At 45.2% G+C, this 22123-nt stretch overlaps 1 long non-coding RNA gene and 1 pseudogene across 1 annotated transcript; one reads left to right on the top strand and one right to left on the bottom strand.

The window, feature by feature from the left end:
• The first annotated feature begins 7752 nt into the window (after positions 1–7752).
• On the top strand, positions 7753–15872 carry LOC144144097 (uncharacterized; annotated as a pseudogene).
• Positions 15873–18890: 3018 nt separating this feature from the next.
• On the bottom strand, positions 18891–21552 carry LOC144144094 (uncharacterized). Its single transcript, XR_013317154.1, has 3 exons — positions 21195–21552; positions 20102–20298; positions 18891–20022 (listed from the first exon to the last, which is right to left on the bottom strand). It is a non-coding gene; the product is annotated as an uncharacterized LOC144144094 (long non-coding RNA).
• Positions 21553–22123: the final 571 nt, after the last annotated feature.

Below are 22123 nucleotides of genomic sequence, written 5' to 3'. Positions count from 1 at the left end.
AAATATTAAATATAGGTGTACCACAAGGTTCTATGCTTGGTCCAATCTTAATCCTAATTTGCATTGATGACCCCCAAACTGCCTAACTTCTCCAGCCGAATGTCTACTTTACGCGGACGATGAAATATCGATGAAATAACACAGCAGCTAAATAACGACCTCAGGAAACAGTAATTAATTCCTCTAAAATACACTTTATTATATTTAGTTCCCGGAAGCTCAGGCAGGATAATGTGATCATACTCATTAACTCCCACCTCATATTCCGAAGTGATCAATGCTTGTTTATCGGTGTGCACCTCAACCGCTCCCTTAAATTTACTGCCCGCGTTCAGTATTTCAAACAGAAGACTGCGTATGGTACCAGAGTTTTGTTAAAGCGCGTCAATATTCCAGCTTATCAAAGCTGATTTTCCTTTACTATGCATTTGTTCATTGTCGCATCAGCTACTCTATCGTGTCTTGGGGCCTTACTTATCATTCTCACCAGACCCCCGTTCAGAACATTCAAAACAAAGCAGTACGACCGATAAGATCCAGCCAGCACAACGCGCATGCGGCGCCACTTTTATGGAAACTAAACCTCTTCACAATTGACAAACTCCTTCTGTATAACCTAGGAATCCTTGCTTACCGTCTAACCGAAAATTCGGAATACTTATACATAATAAATAGAATGCGACTGACCAACCCTAACAAACACGGTTCTCGTTCCAACACAACTACCTGCTTCCGAGAGTGCGCACAAACTAAGGAAAACAATAGGTGGAATTCGGTGCAATAAAGAACTGGAACAGCCTCCCCTTTGAACTTAAAGATATGTCGCCTCTTTCCCCATTTAAACAATCACTCAGGACATTTTTACCTTGTTAGTTCTTGTGCCCCATTTTTCACTGTGATTACCAAGAAAATTTATTATTTACACCTATGTTTTCCATGACCAATCTGTAAATCTTTTGCAATGTATAATTATGGATTTTCTTTGAAAATGTTTCTGTCACACAAACGTGTATTATTTATTAGCCTTGTTTGTTGTATTTCTCACCTTTGCTACGGTACAGGTGACTGCATTTTGTGTACCTTGTTATATCAGTTCTCACGTTTACTTAAAAGACGTCCCACTACGGTGTTTACTTTGGGGCCTCTTTCTGTATATTGTGTTGAATGACATTCACCAGGATCCAAAACACCTTGTTTCAATTCAATTCGAAGTGTGCGTTTGTGGGTGCTTATGTTGTGAATAAAATTGAATTGCAACTTGAACCGTATCAGCCCGTCTGGCCTTTTAATCGGGGTACCACATTGAGGGAGTTTTTCCCGAGCCAATAGAGGCCATTTTGTTGCATGACGAGCACTTATCACTGTTCCTGTATTCCAGAAAGGGGCTTCGGTTTGGTGCCGTGTAATTTTTTTTAAAGAGTCGACTTTAGGCGGGCAGTGCTTAATATTATATTATATTTCTGGTAAAACTCTGGGTGGTTTTTATGGGTAACCCAAATCCCCGCGTCGTTTTATTTACAGCTCAGTGCATACAATCACGAAATTGATCCCAAAGAGAGCGCTTCCGTATCGTGCGCACGTGAGCAGTAGTGCTCCGTTCTGAGATCATCGGTGTGCCTTGCGTGCTCTTTCCTTCAACTCAAATTCCAAATTTTACAAATCTCTGTTTTTTTATGTTGTGTCTCTGATAAAATCTGGTGTAACAGCATGAATTTTTGCTGTTTGTGTCCCTGAATTTCTTTGCAAGAGTACAGAAAATTTCTTTGTATTGAGTGCATTGAAGTCCAAGAAATTGACGGACGTGACGCCCACCTCGTTGTAAACAACAGTGCCCTCAAATTGCGCTATTGCACCATTGACTGAAACCTAGTAGACTAAATAGGGGCTCCGTAAGGTATGCAGACATGGTAATGTTTAGATGCGAGTTGAATACTGCTCTCTGATGCTTCGACAGAGACACAGCTTTCACAGAACTGATAGAATTTAAGTGTATAACCCACGAATGTATAGTATTTTTTTCAAGGACGTTGTGTAATAACGCAGGCAGCAAAAAATATTGCCGACTATGCTTTGGACACGGGTATGCAAAACTCTCTGTCACATCTCTGTTCAAGTTGTACGTGATTTCCTCACATTGCATCTTAGCTCGATTGTGTAAATAATGTAGTTTATCAACTTTTCCGTGAGTTGTAGCAGTCCATCTTCAACAACGCTCATCAATCGTCCGGACTAGTGCGTCATCGCTTCTAACCGGAAACTACGCCTGCGGCAGCCAGATACCGTTGCTTGCCTCAATGGGAACTACAGAACCGTGAGAACTGGAGCGTGAAAGGGGCAGGAAAATAGTACTACAGCGGAGGCGAAAGAAAGAATGCGTGATTTAAGCATGGATATTTCAGGTTGCGCAGTACAATTTGTTGTACTTTTGGTCGGTTGTCGCATGCTCGCCAGACACAGTCGCTACCTGTGCCTCCATCTTACAGCCCAATACCAACGCGCCTCCCCTACCGTAGCTAAAGGCAGCGCCAGCTTTGCCCCCGCCAACTTTGCCTCTGCCATCGTCGTCGGCAGCAGCGTGCGTCGGCGAGTCTCGGCGGGCCGTGATTACAAGCAGCCCACAACCATCCGGGGAACGTGCATCTACCTATTCTTCAGTAACTTTAGGGTTCATCCACTACAACAGCCCTTGACTTAAATTTCACAGGTCATAAGGTGGTCATAACCAAAGCGGAACGCCAACCACAGCTTGATGTCACCTACGTTGAACGTGATGATAATGCCTGAATAAAGACAAACTCATACCACGTACAACGTCTCTCTCTCTCTCTTTCTCTCTCTCTCTCTCTCTTTTATGCCTTTGCACTCTAACAATCCGCCCCCCCCCGCCAATAAAATTACACCATCTTCCCGTAGGGCAACCTTGAGTAATATGTGAAACAGCCATGGGGTGAACGCAATTTCCCATTTCGTAGTTCCGGAAAGTTAATTGTGGCAGTTACCATGTAAACCAAACGGTAAATATAACGGTAGCTACGTACCACCACTTAACGGAAACGACGAACTGAAAACTAATGGGCACTTGAATCGACCCCATGGCTCCTTCGCATACTACGCAGGGTTCCCCTTCGGGAAGATGGTGTAATTTTTTATTGTGATCATTTAAGGCTTATCCACTACAATAGGGGTGGGTATACAAAAATGTGAAAAACAGCGCGAGCAAACGGGGCGCAGAGTAGAACACACACACACGGAGCTGTGGGTATGGAAAGGGGAGTATGTGAAATGTGGTAAATGGGCCTGAGAAAAGTTAGGGCAAGAGGCAGCGGAGGATATTTATGAATGAAAATGAAAAATGGTGGCGAATTGAGAAGAGAAAAACAGGATATAAGCGTGAGGAAAGAAGCGCAGCCTGAAAGTCGCTAGAACGAGAAAGTTGACGGCGGGGATGGGCGAAAAGACGGGAAAAAGTGTAGCACAAAGGATAAGTTCGAGTGGAAGGGTGATGGAGGAGAGGGGCTGATGCAGATGACAGGGGAATGAGAGATGTGGAAGTGAATAGTTTAAGAGGAAAAGAAAATGAAGACAAGAGAAACTAGAAATGGAGCATAAGGTAGAAGAGAGTGTAGAGGTGGATGTGGCTGGGCACTTGGAACGAGAGGGGTGAGAAGGTAGAAGGAAAGGGTGTACTGTGAGGTGAGGTGCGGAGAGATAAATAGATACGAGGCTTATGAAGAGGCTTGCAGTGGAAGTGCACTAGGGAAGAGGATAGTCCACGGAAAAGTGGGTGAGGAGAAACGACACATTGGAGTCGAATGGGGACAGGAAGCGGATGGGTAACGTGGGAGAGCTTCAGGAGTTCGAATAGGGATAGGCGTAACACACTGTAATTATTGACTGATGCAACGGTCAGTACAACGATCTACCATAAGAGGCAAGAAAGTCCCCTAAAAAAAAGCCTCCACAGAGATTTGAGGTGGCAGCATCTGGTTTTCGAATATAATGCTACTACAGTATATCATTGCCCTAATTACCACACAGGTTCCAATAATAGAAAATATTTTTTTAACTACACTTGGAAAACCAGGTGATTTTGTTTACATATGCGACCTCTTTCAGCGTGGAGGTGCCGTATTTGCGAAAGAAATACATAGCGATTTTGTGGCATGGGTTCGTCATGTCTCTGAAGAATGCATGGTCAATATTTCTTTAATTCATTTATCTACTTCGCCAGGTGTTTGCTTCCCCTAGATCTAGCTCAAAACTTGGCTGACAAATTTCATACCAAAGCTGTGTACCGTTGGACCTCCAGGATTTTTTCTTTCAATAATAAGGTCATGCACTGCGGCAAAGGCGACTATTTTTGCGAATGCTCTGCAGCATTTATCTAATGTATTTTTGAGAAAAATACAACATGATTCCATTGATACTCGTTTCACTTACTTTTCGCAGTCCATAAACTGCGGAATTAGGCAAAAGCGCTAGTTACCCTACTGTTAAAAATGGACTCCTATGGGAGTATTCCCGCACAAGACGGCTGAAGCTCGAACCTAAAAGGTAAGCAACTACAATGACGTCTCGCTGCTCATCTGACTGCAATACCTTCGTAATAGTATTCAGTAGCATTCTTTCAGAAAAGAGGCGCTGTTCAGTATAGTATTTCGCCAGATAAGGAAATTGGTGAAACGAGATTCTGAAAACCCCCGAAAAGTGAAAAAATAAAAGTAACCATATTACCAGAGAGATATATTAAACACAAAATATGCATTTTATAGATCTACAGATGGCAAAAACTAAACAGGAAGCCCGGAAAACAACGTTGCAAATGCGAGTAAAAATATGGGAGCACCTGACCCTTTGCGTGAAGCGTCACATTTGTAAAACCGTGTATGCCGGCGAAGAAACAACCCATAATCATTGTAATAACAGAGGTTTAAATAATCGGACAACCACAGTTTAGTAAATTGAAATTACGGATGAAAATGAATTATAGTTTATTTTTTTGTGAAATGAACACGTGAAATGCAAAATATGCATCTTACAAAGCGCCCCTAAAGGAAAGAAAGAGAAAAAGCCCAGAGAACAACTCCGGAAGCACGATGGGGCCCACTGTGCATCACTACACTTCTGCGGTGTAATAGCCGAAATGAAGATAATTGGTGAAACGGAACGATGAAGATCTAAACGGTAACACAAACGAAAAGCTGTTGACGCGTTCACTCTGCACTATACTTAAACATAAGAGGCGAGACCAAGGGCCGCGATGTCCTGGTGATGGAGTGGTGTTCTGTTTACAAGATGGCGAACTAACGAAGACGATGCATGATCCAGCGTGAAATACTCCCGCGAGATGACAGGCACCGATGATGATAATATCATCGGTTCAGCGACGATGGTAATATAGTTTCAACAATAGCCACACAAAACGCTTCAATATATACACAAAAAAGCAAAGGATACAACAAGCATCCTTGACGCACGCCTCATTTAACTTGGATTTACTCAACGTGTTATTGACGGCGAGCTTTATGGAGCACCCACTATAGGCCATGCGTACACCCTTGAGAATAACACCACCTATTTTGACGTGCTCTAACACTTCTAAGAAAAATTGGTGTGACACCAGGTCAAAATTCTTCTCCAAATCTATCTAGAGCATTGCTATGGCACATTGCAGGCTGTCGCAACACTCGAGAACACTTCGAGCGGTGTGAATGTTCTTGAAAATTGACCGCCCTTTAATTCGGCATGCCTGGTGTGGTCGCACAATATCCTTTATGACAGCCTGCATTCGCCTGGCAAGCACTTTCATTAAAATCTCATAATATACATTGGTCAGACTAATTGGGCGATACCCTGAAATTTGCTTCAAGCTTGCATCATCCTCCGATTTCGGAATGAGCGCCGTGTGGGTTACCAGAAAGGAAGGTGGAAGCGCCCCATGTTCATAGGGCTCGGTAAATACCTTATAGCACTGGAATAACATCATCTTTCAACTTTTTATAGAATGCTGCGCTCAGACCATCAGGGCCCGCCGTTTTGCCTAGGCTCAACTCATTTATAGCTTGATTCACCTCATCAACAGTAATAACCATTTCTAAGTAATCGGAAGAATCTTTGTCCAAACAGGGCAGGAAGCGCATAAATTCTTTAAATTTCTCCCTGTTCTTGTCATGACGGGACAACAACTCCCCCCACAGAAGCTTTCTTAATGTTTACCTGTTCGTTATACAAGGCTCCATCACTTTCTATTTCGACAAAAGCGTTTCTCCAGGCATAACTTTTTTCAGAACTGAAAGCTGTTTTTGTCGGTGCTTCACCTAGCTGAAGACGTTCCGCTCTCGCCTGTACCAGCGCTCTGTGGTATCCTTCCTTGTCGATGACCTCGATCTGCGCTTTGTGCATTGTAATATAATTTTCAAACATTCCAGGTCACTTACATTCTTTCTTTAAAAGCACATCGAGACTACTGCGAAGCAAGGCTTCTCATCCCCTCTCCTCATTTTTTATTTCACCTAATCTTTCGAGCGCTTTCATTTTAACTTGCTGTTTAAAGAACTTCCCATTTAAAAACATAACTAATTTCACCTCCAGCACAAAAGATCTCCTGTGCGCATGCGTTGACCATGCCAAGGAATGCTTTATCTTGAAGCAGTTTGTTATTTATCTTCCAGAGCCCCCAAGAAAATGCATTTTGACGTTTTACCCCCGTTCCAAGTGTTACGGCCACAGGGCAGTGATACAGGAGTCACTTGGTAATCGTCTCATTCAGGAACAAGATCTAATAACACATACACTCGGTGCCCTGAAAGTTCGTGTAGCGAACGGTGCCAACACTGCTCATGCTATCGCCTACATCAGCCTGGGCGAAGTCGGTGACTATCTCATTTAAAACCACCGTACTCGCATCTCTGAAATTTGTCAGGCTACTTTTATCCCTCGCGGAGCACACACAATTGTAGTCGCCTAATAATACCAAGGGACGCTCTGTATTACACCAGGCTTTTAAATGTTCGAAAAAAATTCCTTTCGGCTGCCTTTGTTTGACCGTTAACACAAATCACACGCCATTCTTGTGAACAGAACTGAAGGTCACAAGAAACAAACCGCCCCGATTCCGACGCGGTAACGGTACTTAGGGTCGCCCCTTAGCTACGCTGTTTTAACCGCGCAGCACCCGCGGAAAACCCACGGCGGGTGAGACCAAAACATCATACCACGACGCAAAGGGCCGTACCATACGGTCGGTCTGGTCCTGCGTCTCTACCCTGCTTTCCTGCAAGGCCACGCTATCGATATCGTCATCTGTCAGTAAACAATATAGCTGGTACTGCCATCTCCGATCAGCAAGATCCCTCTCATTAAGCGTGGCAATGCGCATAGACTTGCTTAAAACTATATTTAAAGATGGACCAGACCTACCACACTGCACTTACATCCACACGTTTGAAAAAAGAGATACTTCTCATATGCCCCAAACGCCTGAAACGCAATACACGACAACACAAACCACTTCATGGACTCTAAAGACTCCATAAAGCCCAACAAGCACAAATGAAAACACCTCCTCCTCTCTAGAGGCCCCGTAAATTCCAAGACACTTCCTCCACACTCACCCCTAACGAAAAACTTAAGGACGGCAGAACACTCAGTAAACTCAACTGCGCAGGTCCATTTAGTTCGTTTGCGCTTCGAAAAGCCAGTAGGGCTCCAAACCCAGTGCACACAAAACCGCCAACCACCTTTCGAAGCGACATGCTGTCTCAAGTGGGCGTACCCGGTGGCTTCGTTCGGCCAGGGGGAACGTCGGACATTGGCTTGCAGCTCTTGCATCGCCCCAGAACCGCCTCCATAGGCGGCTCGTCGCTGCTGTGAACCTCGGTGCCTTGGCTGGTGTCGTCGCCGTGGCGTTGCCGCTTTGCGGGGCACCGCCGGGTCGGTCGCCATCGACCTCCATGTTTGTGAAGTCAGCTGCGGAAGCCGGCGTCGTCGGCGTCGCCCCTTTCTGCTGACTTGCCACCTTGGTGCTGCTGCCCTGGCTCGACGAGTCACGTGAGGTTGGCGTCTTCGGCTGACCAAGCTGCTCCTTTCAGGAACGCTCCGGTCAGCCTCAGCCACGACCGGCACTGCCGGGACGCGCTCCGTCACCACCTCACCACTGGTCCCGGCTGCCATCTCCTCCACGTCCGCCTCGTCCATGAAGTTTTCACGAAGCTCGTCATCCCTCACCGGACCTGTGATAGTCGCGTACGATCTGACACACGCACTCGCCTCATGTCCGAAGCGACCGCATTACGAACACTTGGGCACCTTACACTCCCGTCTGATGAATCCCTTCGGGTTGACCGCAAGCATTGGGGGGGCGCGGCCTGATACGACGACGAGAGCCTTGTCGCCCGCAACACGAAGTTCGTTCGGCAAGTCGTCCACCGTCACACCCGCCTTCAACTTTAGGGTCACTGTCCGGAGGGTTGAACCTTTGTCTTGAATGCCGTCAACGTGCCACCGCGCGCTCCTTGCGCACCTCGCCGACACGCCCGTAGGGTGCGAGTGCAACGCGAACGGCTTCGTCGGGCACGTTGTACAGCATCCAATGAAGTTTCAGGCGCACCTCCTGTTTTTCCGGATCAATGACGATGGAGCGCGGTTCCTTCTCTGTAACGTCAGTCGCAGCCAATATCTTCTTAACACCATCCGCTCCCTTGAACGTTACCGCCCACACGTGACTCCTCTGATACGCTCCCAATGCAACATCGGGGAGCAGCGCCAGACGAGCTAAAGTGTCGCGGAAATCCTCAATACGGTATGGGCGAGCACACATGTCGGCGTGCAGAAACACGTTATTTATTACTGACTGACCTGTTTGAAACTGGGGCAAAATAACTTGATATTCCTGGGTATCCTAATCATAACTGCTATTACCGCAGGCCGAAAGGCCCGCCAAAGCCGCTCCTTGGGCGGAGCTCGCCATCGTGCGTCCGCTCGCTAGCGATACCGGAAGCCGAAATCGGCCTACGACCTTGAGTTAGTACCCAAGATTCAAACGGCTTACTCTCTCGCCTGTAATGGTGCGGATTACCTTAGTACCTCCTAATATCTGTCCGCGTGCATCCTAGCGCGTACCACCATCAAGCGAAAATCAAGCGAAATTCGATTTGAGTAGGGAGTTGCAGTTTCGTTTAGGGAATAATGAAGGTGTAACTCACGGCTGAAATCGAATGACGGTCGTGGCGAAAATCGGATGTTACTCGGGGCGCAACTTCGATGTCATTTCCAGTCCTCGTACTCCGCACCCTCGCCATCATCCACGGAGTGGAGATGCTGCCATTTTTTATTCGCTTATCACACTGCCCTCCAACCCGCCGTTAACGGTGCGGTGAGTGCAAGTGAAAACGACTACTGCATAGTTCAGTTACAGCGGACGTTTTTCTGTGAATTAAGAGGGTCCGTTGTAACTGTACAAAAGCAGAATGGATGAAAGGCCTGTAGATGTTTGGAGACATATTTAAAATTTGTTCTTATAGCCCTTGTATTTTTTTGTGTGTATTAGGCATTAACAGAAACTACAGAAGAATTCCTGACCAGCCTTCCTGAATCGCCAATTATTGTAGCGCAGGGTAAGCTTTTACAATTTCTTTTCTTTATTTTCTTCTGTATTTTTTGAAGGCTTTTAATAATCAGCTTTAAACTTGTTGAAACTTTATATCAAATATGTGATATATTTCAAGCCTCCAAAGGAAAATTGTATTAAAAATGGCTGACCTGAATTAAATATTTTTGCCAAGCATAAACTCTGTTAGGTTGTAGGGTAGCCACTCATCCATCAAAAAGAGGTTGAAGTAAATATTATGGCCACCTTGATTGTTGAGAGTATCATATCTTGATCACCAGTTTGAAAGAGAAATGTGGGCAAGCAGCACGATTTTTTACACTGATTGAACTGGTCTTTGTATTCTGCCAGAAAAGTATCTTTTTCTCTATGCCAGATTGCTCTCATGAAAATTTTTGTATAGGTGCGGTATAACAGTACTGATGTTCTGATAAAACACCACATTTCTCCACGCGTATAACCTGCCCCTGCATATAATCCGCACCCCAACTTTCAGCCCGTCGGCAAAGAAAAAATATCTTCGCGGATTTTACGGACATTTGATACAGGAAAGACTGCGCGAAAGCTACTGCTCAAGCAACACATCACATACTCTGCAAAGAGAAAAGCCTATATTTAGCAAATAGAATACACTGACCGCAAGCCGAAAGTCACAATTCAGCAATAAATTTCAGCTGTTAGACAGCGGTCATTCTTGTGTTTTCTTCCTTGTCCTTGTATGTTTTGCGTAATCGAAGCCATGGAAGGCTTAGTCAGTGTTACACAACGCACATTGCCGTGAAGCTACACTAATGGAAAAACCCCACGAATTATCTGCATCCCTACTTTCCTACTAGAATTTTGGCATTTTTGTAGCGGGTTGTACGCGCGAAAGAACGGTATCTATTTCAAATGTATTCTGTGCTTCCATCTGTTGTTGCTCGGTAAGCTAACCTACAGTATTAGGTAAAAAGTAAAAGGTTACGTGCACCTTTTGTCACACTTTTCTAGGCCAATCCTAAGCCCTCTCAACCACAAACAATTCAAAGAATCGGTTTTACCTTTAGTTGTGACAAACATATTTTGGGACAGTAAGAAAGCAAGGGGTTTTGTCTAGCTTTCCAGCATAAAAAAATTCACCATCGCCCGAGGCATAAGCTTGTAAATTTTTTTTGCGGCCTGTACGCTTCCGGCTTGGCCTAGAAAATTTTGGCAAAGGCTGTGTGCTTCGGTTCTGTGAATTATGCCTGACGTTTGCTTTGCGCTGCACAATGTGGACATGTATGAGTCGTGGTAGCAGTTCTAGTAGTTTGAACTGGCAAATATATATACTTTGTGTTCAAGCAAAGCAATTTTACACCCGGTTTCTATTCTTCGATCCCTTAAGGCGCGGTCACACTATGCACCTTGTTTTGCTATTACAACTTAGCCTGAAACCCTGATTCAGTGTATTTTTTTTCTTTCAAAGTTCTACATTATGATAAGGGAAGTGTGAAGAGACTGCTCTACAAAAAAAACGTGTAGAATGCCTGGGCCATGCATTCAGTTTTTCAACTGATTTAAATACAATTTTGGCGGAAGTGTATTCTGAAGTGCCACTTCTCTTGCACAATCCTCTGAAAGTTTACTGACATTGGCCGTGACAACACGTTAGCAAGCCTGTATGGCTGAGTATGGCCAACAATTTTTAACCTTTTGAAACTGCGTAAACTCGACTGAACAGAGTACAGAAATTGGTTTTAGGAGGCAGAGACAGTAGGTGCAGTCAGAATGAAATGTAAGAAAATGTGGCGCAAGCTTAATGTGGGCCAAGGAAAGGTGCGACAGATACAGGTGCCAGATAGACAATACCTGTTTACCTCATCAAAAAGCCAAGCTATCCTGGTGTAAATGTTTTTGCCACTGCACGCTTGCGTGAAACCAAGAGTGTTGTCGATGGACTTGACCACCCCTTTTCTGGCTGCCTGAGACAGTTCACTCCTCCTTTTCTCCTTGCAGCTCGCGATTGTTCATTCATCCTCCTCCCTGCTGTTTCAAAGCAAGTCTGTCTGGCAGTCGTGGCACTGGGCTAGCTAGGAGCTCAGAACAATTGCAACCTTGAGAAACGGTTTTCTATCTCAGAACAATGAAAATTGAATTAGATTCTTGAGTGTATAGTTAACTTAGATTCGAAGTGAAATCTTGCTAGGGGCATAAATCACTTATGGGATGGTGGTAGACAAACGCTTCATAGAAATGTGTATAACTTATACAGTAGTCTCTCGTTGACACGAAGTCGGTTATGACGATTTTTATGGGTAAGATATACACCTCTTTTGCTCTCTTGCCACATGCAAAATTAAGCAAACGTCTGCCTAAGACAAATTTTTAATAATACCAACAAATGTTATTGGTCCCTTCGAATTCATCTAAATGGGAGTTTCCTGGATATCAGTGGAACGCATGAATTACCAGTGCGGCAGAACCTCAGATGTAATCCAGCATTTGGTATTCACATGTATTCCAATAACACTTGCCTGAGGGTTGTTCACATGTATTCCAATAACACTTGCCTGAGGGTTGTTCGTGGAGACTACCTGAGCGATTGAAACAAAAAAAAAGCAAACAGTTTTGTTTTATATATTTCCAGCGGTACAATTGTGATTTCTTTGTCTTTATAAGGTCATACACTCTTTGACTGCAGCTGCCATGTGTTTGTCGACCGGGCACTTTCGTGGAAACTGTGGGCTTCCTGCTTGGTGTGGAGCTTCTTTTTGCTCTCTACTTTTGCCTCAACATGATGTATGCCAAAGGGGTGGCATCGACAATGGGGTTCATTCAAATGTAGGCTGTTTTATGTTTACTTTATTACTGTGGTTATTGTTGGTGTGTAGTAGGTTTCGGTGGATCTGCCTTGCAGTTGACACCTGTATTTGGATAATTTCGGCATCCCCATAAGCAGTGGTGCTGAATATCATAGTCGTGATACCACCTAGCTGTACATCTGATGTGGCCAATCAAGTTAAACTGTGAAGACAAAATTCAGCTTTGGTTAGTTCAAATTATGTACTTGGTTGACCCTATCACAAGGACGCCAATTTTAATCCAAACTTTCAACAAATAAGCTAAATATTAATGGCAACAGATGTAGTGATAGTACCTCACCTGCCACTTTCTTGCCGGGTCTTAATGATATCTTGTTAGTGCAACTACGGGCTGCTGTCTAAAGCCGTTACCATAAAGCATGACTGTGCGATTGTAGTTCTGCCTCAGTTGTGTTGCAGATATCATTCGAGTTGTAATGTGCAATTAACACACCGTTACTTAAATTTGTAGTATTCCCGCTTTTGCATCCCTTCTGTGGTTTGTAATGGAAAATTTTAAGATCTTTCACTGTTTGTTATCATTCTTCAGTTAACAAAACATCTTTGAAGGATGGAATGTATACATTGAGCAAGCTTCCAAAGGCTAGTTCTTTCTGACCCTAGCAATGTAGAGGGGCATGCGGTGTCTGAAGCGAATAATAAATGCCGCAAAATCAATGACAAACTCAGGTCATTGCTGCAACTTGAAGAGAAAAAATGAAAACGGCTGAATGAAAGCGCAGATTCGGCAGGTATGTTAATAAATGTACACCATCTATTGCCGTATAAAGCAGATTATAGATCGAGCTGGAATTTAGGTCGACCTCCTAACGTTGTAGCCAAAACATGCAGAAAAAACGAATCGGTACATGATTTCGTTTTGTTGAGGCTACAACTTTTTTCATCTCAGTTTACTCGTTACGGTTGTCTGAAATGTCGTCGAACGACTGCTTCTTGCTGGCCCACACAGCAAGTCATCCTCGGTGCACACCAGGGAATTGCTTATGCAGCACTCCTAAACACTCACAAGACCATCTCATCGTGAAGCGAGGGGAAAGCAAGTCAGCATTTCTGAAACAGTCAGAAGACCATCTCTTCGTGAAGCGAGCGCAAGGCATGGGACACTCGTGTGCACACCGTAGTGAGAGCCAGTCCGCGCAGGTGGCTAGCAAGCATCTCAGGGCATTCATTCATTGAGATGTCACACAGCGCTTGCCGACATGCCGCTTTGTACAGCAGCACAAGAGCACATAGCAGCGCTCATGAAACGAGGTCTTACGAGCATTGCATACCGATAGCTGCCCCTTTAGCTAACGCCAGTAGCGTACACTTCTTTTGGTGACACCAAACTGGCGCAAGCTAGACACATCATAAAAAACTTCCAAATTTTCGTTTAAATGCTGCTGTGAACTGGCACCAAGTGCTTAAACTTATTTTTAGCCAAGAGAAAATGTACGCTAACATTCACTGACAGCGAGAGAAGCAACAAATCAAAGATTCTGTCGCGTCCAAGTTTTTGAAGAAAAACCACCGGTAACAGAAAAAAGTTCGAATATACAATTTTTAGGGAAACATTTCAAAAACACGCCATAGAAAAAAATGTCGACTTGCGCAGAGCAGTTTGTCAGATATAAAAAAAGATGTTAGCACTCATTGGGCTCGTGCCATGTGGTGAAGTCCAACCTCCATTTCAAATTGTGCAATTTCTGGTGGTTCCCTGAAGCAATCTGGCGGTTTGACATTACCAGAAGCAGCAATTTGCCGCCACGTAACATGAAAACATCTTGTCAATTACGGATTTAGCATTTCAGGCCAGCAGAGTATTTCGGGCAAGCGCGCGATGCCGAAAAAACGCATGAAGTTGAAAACAAAACAATGTCGATGCTTGTTGACGTTCACCATCAGTTATCTCTCAAAACAGAAACTTTTTGTTTATTATAATGTTCTGACTCGCTAATGTAGCCTTGCTTGCAGCAATGAGGTGCAATGCGTTAGAATCGTGCCCTGCAAAGATTTGCTGCTGTGGCATAAAAAAAGATCAGCAGTGCCAGCCTCCTCCATTGCAGCGCCACCAAACATGTTTGAAACAAAACCGTACAAAACGTATTGGAGACTCCGTGAGAATACACGGTTCAACTAAGGAGCAGCACTACATTGAAGATAGCCTTCTGTGGAAACAAAACTGGCAGGCGGTGTGTAAGGCGGTTTGAAGCACTCTCCTCGTCGAAACCTATATCTGGTGACTGGGTGTTATCTTTATACTCGCTTGGGAAGTTCTTATCACAGACATCTGATTAGTGTGGGGTGAAATCAGGAACAGCAGGCTTTTTTCGAGGATCAGTAGCCGATGCTCAAGGCTTCAAGTTGGGTCAAGTCGGCGGCTTGAAGTTGGGTAACTGCATAGTAGCGCCAAATATGAATTTCGCCATGCAGAAATGAAAACTAAATGATTATGAAGTGTTTGTGAATGGCCCTGTGGTAAGTAGAACTACGAGACACCTTAGAACCACGTACGCAAAGGAAATAAACTGCCTAAACAGGCTCTGCTTGATCTTTTCCGCCGATTTCAGGGATTATTACTGTAAGAGTGAAAACCTGACGATTAAAAATAGGCTTCTGAATTACCATTATAACGATACCCAAACGCTGATGCAGAGTAATTACCAGTGGCATGCATTCTTCTTCAATAGCGTTCCTTTTTTCCACACAGGTAATGCAAACAAAGGTCAAAAATCACGTTTTCATTACAAAAATGAAAACAAAACGGATTTTGAACGGGCGTTTCCTGAGCTAACTCCAGATTGTTCTAGAAACGGCTGGAACGCTGTGAAAAGGGGCTCCCAAGGTATCTTTCAAATTGAACGATTTTGAATAGGTGCGGTAACGAAAGAGTCACTGTGGTTAAGTCACTTAAGAAAGAGTTAAATCACTTAAGAAAGAGGCGTCACTGTGGTAATAAAAGAGCAGGCTAAGGCAGCAAGAAATTTATTGGCTGGAATGACCTTCATCTGTTTATTTTGTTTTATGTACCAACTTGGCATCACACCAAGTAAAGGTAGCCACCAGGAGGCAGCCCAGTCCAGAGGAGCGAAGTCAAATGCCATGAAAGCCGCCGCAGAGCTTGAGACATTCAAGAAGAAATGGAGCAATGTGAGATGCAGACATTTTTAAGTTGAGTGGTGGACTGTATGTGTCGGTTCTGGGACTTAAGCCCCCCTCCCCCGGAAGGATGTGGACACCTCCCCCCCTTCGCAAAAGATTCCACAACCACTAGAACCCCACCCGGGTGGGGGGGTAAACACACATATTTATACACACACCCTCCCAGGAGGATAAACAATATTGGGGGTTGTCGTTCGCCCCAGGAAGAGAACGACCGCCCCTCAGGAGAATTTCGACAGCCCCTCGAAATTGCACTTCTGGATAAACCCTGTGTCTGCTAATGGGACTGAAAGTACTAGACCCAATAAGTATTCTTTTAATTAGATTACCCTGTACTGTATTAATCTGACCTATCATGACTTAGGTATCATGAATCTGGCTTAAACGTGCGTTAGCAGGGATAAATCTGGCATATAACTTGAAATTCCACTTGCTTTGTGCCCCAGTCATTTGGGCCTAACGTCCTTTTCCTAGGTTTGGAATTGCTCCTTAGGGTGTTCTACTCCACATTTGCAATGAGCAATTCTTGCTTTTTTAGAAAACTGCATACAAACAAAAGTATTCCTTTTCACAATGCAATATGTCACAGTGTAAAATGGCAGAGTGATAATAGAAAAGACAAAAGCAGCTGGTACTGTAATTATTTGGGATATATTACAAGACACTACATTGATAAGAACAGCCATTCAAGAATCTCAAACGCGAATGAAACCAAGACAAGCACACTCTAGTTAATCTTTATACCATAATTACATGGTATAAAAAGGCTGTACCCTTGCGCCTGATAATCTTCTTTCCCTTCTTCCTCTGTCACCTCCGCGGGCCGTCACGCCGAGGTTCCCATTCTTTTTCCACGCGCTGTCTCCTGCACACGGGCGGCAATTCCAACCAGGTTACAGTTCGTGGCAATGAGATCTTGTTAGCCCAAGCCAGGGCGTTCAAGAGGTAGTGTGTACTTTTCTGTGAGAGTCTAATCAATCCTTTTTGGTTGTAATGACCGCGTTGATGGTATATTACTCGAAGCTATCATTTGTAAGTACGGTGGCCTCTGCAATAAAAAAAGAAGGAACCATCTCCCTGCGAGGGGGACTCGAGTAAATGCGTCGCATAGGGGGTGGGTGTATTGCGTTAACGTTTAGTGTTTGGTGAGTTGGTTGCAGTGAATGCGCTGTATCAGCAGCTTCTTGACGTAGTTTGAATGAGTCAAGGATATAAGGCGCGTTCGTAGCCGTTCATTCTGTGTCGGTTTTGTGGCGCAGTGGGAAGAGCACCATGTACCTCGCGTTCCGCCCACAGGTAGTGAATGCGTTGTATCAGCAGTTTCTTGACGTAGTTTGAATGAGTCAAGGATATAAGGCGCGTTCGTAGCCTTCCATTCTGTGTCGGCTATGTGGCGCAGTGGGTAGAGCACCATGTACCTTGCGTTGCGCCCGCAGGGTCGTGGGATCGAAACCTGGGGCCGTATTCTGCTGATCCGATGCGCCTCGGATGCTCGTGACGTCAAAATGACGTAAAATCGCCAAAGCTCCGCCCTCGGAGCATGCCTCGGAGATCGCGGGTAGTACGTCATGTCCGGAAGTGCGTGTCAACACATCCTTCGGGGACAATCTCATAACTTTGAAATGCTGCTAGAATTAATAAAATTGTTTAAATATAACAAAGCCTTTCCTGTTTGTGTGTTTTCACGGGCACTGCCGGCTGCTAATGCTAGTTTAACAGGTTTACACGCATTTATGTTTTTACTTTGTTCCGTTATGAGGCGCCAGGGAGCGCGGCGCGCGGCACAGCTGTTTTTAAAGGAGGCATATTTGAACGCTCAGTACAGTTGCTGCACAAAGATTTCGCCCCACATGGGCGTTCTCTTGGGACGAAAAGCGACATAAACGGTACGCTGTTGCCCGGCAGTTATATATAAGAGGACTGTGACGTGAGTACCATATTTTGATCGATTTTCTAACGCCATGTCATTGTTCGGCCACTCTCGCTTGTGCAGTGAATTAAACCCGTTTTTCAAAACGCATGTGTGCGCGTTTTGCGCACGATCAGATTGCGTACTTATATTGTCACGAACCCAAGGATGACGCAGTTGTCTGGAAGGAAAAACACTTTTATTATAGCGAACTTGTGCTCCCTTAACAGCTCAAAAGAATACAGAGGCGGCGAAGCAGCGGTCAACAGAGTGACTTATGCAGGCGAGTGTCGTCGAATCGAATGCCGCGGCGTCTGCCCTGCACGCTTTTATCTTTCGGCGCAAGTGTTTCTCGAACCGTCCATTGAAATACAGAACATTGTAGATCAGAGAAGATTATTTTGGGCTAGTGCCGTTAGGGCGAAACAGTCTGCTTATCGGAATGAGATAGCCCGTGCGGCATAAAAATAAAGAATGGAAGACGCGCTTCGCGGACACAGATAACAGGGCCGGGCGTGGCCGGGCGGTAAAAACAAAGAATAAACAAACCCATGCATGGTTCGCGGCAATATCATGGCAAACTCGTTTTAATTTTTTTAAAGAAAGCAGGGCTGCAAGTGCAACGTCAATGAAAAATAGTACTGACCTCCAATCTTTAGCGTCCCGAGGATACGTTACCCGCCTAGCTTTGTTTCATGAGCTATATTAACATGCTATTCTGCGTGACGAACTGCTCTAACAGCCTCAGCATGTATCACGTCACATTGACCACGCCCATAAAATTTTGTGTTTAATCATGCAACTTGAAGTAGTTTGCTCAGTTTTTTTTCTTAAAACATCCCGAGAATCAAACCACCTTCCCGCAGGTATTGTTTTCATCCGCGAGAACCTCTTCTTTCTACAAGAATAGGTACAACTGTGCAATGAGGTGTAATTTTTGTAAGTGAGCACCTGTATTGTATCCTTACGTTAGCATATTTTGTAATTCCACTTCCCTATTTAATGCCTCTATCCTTGAGGGTTAAATAGGTAAAGCATATCGCAATACGCTTCGTTAACTAAGATAGAGACCAAAGTTTCAACCCTTTGTTGTTGTTTGGCCGTTAAGCTCATAATGAACACATTTTCAGACACACTGCATCTGGAGAGCTGCTGGACGTGGAAGGCCCTGCACGAACAAGCAGTACTGTGGGCCTCAACAATAGGTGCCAACTATGAGCACTTCAACAAGCTGGAGTAGAGAAAGCAGTTTTGGCATTGCATCACACATCAATGTGCCTTTTATTTTTGCAATGAAGATAGCATTGGTCTCTGTGCATTTTAAATAACGCTGTGTACGATCACTACAGAAATGCTATAGTTGATTTTGTCACGATTATTTTTTCCAAGTGTTGGTTACTCTTGGACGGTGCTGCTGCATGCAGGGGAAAAGGAAACAGTTCAACATAACTTGTCACACTCTGATTTATTGAGGAAAAATTCAATACACCTTTGTAGATGCTGCTGTTGGCATATCATAATTATTTTTTACAAGCAGGTGTCCTACATGATAAAAAAATCGCAATATCACTCTTCACAAACCTAAGCAAGCAGTCATCAAAGCACTGAGTGCTAGAATACAGGCGACTATGGGGTAAATGAAACTTTTGTAACCAATTTTCCACCTATCATGAGAATGTCAGAGTAAACCATGACAGTGAACTCTGCGTTAAGACACAGCCTCCAACATTTTAAGCATGTTTATTTTTTTGTATCAACACTGGAGATGCATACTTGCGTATCGTGTTCTCTTAAGTAAACTGATCTGTCAGGGATTGCCAAACAAAGTCACCATGCAATGGTTGTGCTATGTCATAATATAACTCTTGACAGGACTGAACTAAATGTGTCCAGAAGAGTCGGCAGTATACTGATTTTTTTTTGTTTGTGGTACATGCATCATCATTCTTTGCTTCACAGCAGAGTGACGGTTACAGTGTAATAAACAGAATTTTCTGAAGCGAATCTTGTCCGGTCTCTATTCTCACAACAAGGCCCTACGACCCATAAACACAGTAGTCACTGGCTATCCCAGATCAAGCAACACCGTGTCAAGACACAGTGGTCAAAAGCAAAGCAACTTTCTCTGTTATCCTCACACAACCATGTCAAACACAAAACGACAAGAAGCTTCTCTACAGGAAACGATGCCGCGTCAGGGCATAGTATATGCTGCTTGAAACAACAAAAAAACAACTTTCTCCCCGTCAAAACAAACACCGCACACCACACACAATCACAAACGAAAGTTAAAAATGACATGCTCAGTGCCACCAAGCTGTCTGAAAATGAGTTGGTTGCCCTGCTCTGCACCTGCCTGTCCTTCAGGAGCAAGAATCAACATGTCGGGGGCAGGCACCTCCTCAGACGCGTCGTCTGTATCGGTGCCCTCGTCCAGTTGCTGCTGCTGCAGCTATTGTCGTCAGTCGTTCCAACAGGCAGCCACACAACACACTCTGACAATGTTGGCTGCCAGAAGAGGCCTATGAAGAAAAACAGCTATTGAGAACTGCAATGCCGCACTTCACGACACACCACATCGAAGCATGTGGAGCATTGTACTTTTCGTCGGGTGTCTGGGGCCTGGATGACGAGCAGGGGGTGTCTTGAGCCACGACTCGAGCAGGTGGCCACCATCAACCCCAGAACTCGACAGGCTTTACACGTCGAAAAGAGGGCGGGCAACAGTGAACAGCCAGTCGCACAGATGCACTGTAGTCGGCAGTCACGGCCAGGGCCTTCATATTGGCGTCGTACACCTGAAAGAAATACATAACACAAGTATGTACTAAAGCATTAAACAAGTACACAGTTTTAAAAAAGGAAGAGGTAATCAACAAGAGCAAGAATACAAAGAACTGGGTTACTCAGAACTGATTCATTCCGCAACTGCATGCAACGACGAACGACGTCGCTGTGTTGTATGTGCCTTTTCTTTAATCTTCGTTGTTTCGCGTAGCAGGGGAATCAGAGCATGCAGGCGACCTGAGAGGAAAATTGGTTACTTACAACTATAGAAAGGGCCCTCCCACCCGTCTATGCGGTACAACTGGGGAACACAACCTCCCCTCCCCACCCCGCATTTCGAAATCGATAAACCCTTAAAACGAGCCGACAAGCTGAACTTGTCACTTTTTCACTATGTGTCAAGGAGGGCAAAACATGTCAGCCGAAGTGACAAGGCGCCGAAGCAGTTGACACATTATGGGGGGCGGGGCGAGGGCGACATACGTTACGAATATATTACACGGTTCGTTATGAAGTCTTTTAGACGCCCAACACGGTACGTCATCTTTCTTTATAAGCTTTTTTTCTTTCAAGACGCCACCCTATTCGATACCTGTGAACGTGTTCATTTTAGCTACATTTTTTGACATACCTTTTCGATATCATTTCACTTAAGCGAACATAGGCCGGAGAGTTAAAAGATTATTTACATATGCATGCATCTGCTAAGTTGTTTTTTTTACACACTATTTCATCATTCACAATTGCGAAATTTATGGGAGATCACTGCCACCACACGACTCCGCTCAAAACAAACATTTCAGTGACTGCTTTTCAGACATCGCGCTTCTTTTCCCTTCGATGCAAAACAATAGGGCTACATCATTTTTTGCTTCCGTAACAAACGTAGCCAGAAACAATTACTTACACCGTGCTTACGTCGCCGGGGTATCCAAAACCCCCGTGTGTCGAGCTCCGTCAGTGCCGACACCACAGTGTGAACGCTGCGACTGGCGGCGGGGTGCGAAAGTGTTTCATGGTGGCAGAAAACACTTTGCACACTGTCAGTTGCGAAGAGGGGCAAAGCACGCACAGCACCTTTGTATCTGTTGACACTTCGCTGCACCTCGATGGCCGATAAGGGCTTCCAATTTCAGCGCCTCGGCAACGGCGTGAATGCTGCGGCTGACCGACGGCTGCGTCATGCCAAGAGTATCACCGCTACCGACATACCGACAATCTGTGAAAGCTGCCGGTAGCGAAGAACCTCAGCGCGCACATCACGTTCGCTTCCGTAGATAGTCCCGCGCACCTCGAGGCCTAACGTGCTCGTCAAGTGCGTCGCACAGCATCCGCGCCGGGCCCTTGTTGACACGGGAACGGCGCTGAAGTCGCCGTCGCTCAGTCGACGCTCAGGCACGGGATCCTCCTTCAGCAGCTCCAACAAAAGTGCAAAGACAGGCGGCATATACGCAGCCATCGTACAATCCGATGCGCTGTCAACCGCGCCGGATTTCACGCGCCGGTCGCGGGAGAACGAGCGGGAGGCTTTGGCTACGTGACGTCACCAAAACCGCCAAAATATAGCAAAAATAAAGCCGCGTGACGCAGGCTGGCTGACGTCAACGCTCCGAGCCAATCGCGTGGCACCCCATCCGAGCGCCTCCTCACGTGACCGCACCGGATTGCATCTCGGATCTAATCCGAGGCGCGCCGGATGCCCAGCAGAATACGGCCCCAGGCGCCGGTAAGTATTATTTTTTTATATAGTGTAGGGGGAGGGGTGCGGACCTGTTGTTGAGAGCAAGAAGGGTGGCGTGATGCGGGAGAGGAGGAGTGGGGGAGAGGGCACACCTG

The sequence above is a fragment of the Haemaphysalis longicornis genome, unplaced genomic scaffold, assembly GCF_048455015.1.
Source record: "Haemaphysalis longicornis isolate Haplotype H1 unplaced genomic scaffold, Haemaphysalis longicornis Haplotype H1 scaffold_61, whole genome shotgun sequence".
Taxonomy (NCBI): Eukaryota; Metazoa; Arthropoda; class Arachnida; order Ixodida; family Ixodidae; genus Haemaphysalis; species Haemaphysalis longicornis.
This window is presented reverse-complemented; position numbering and strand designations above follow the sequence as displayed.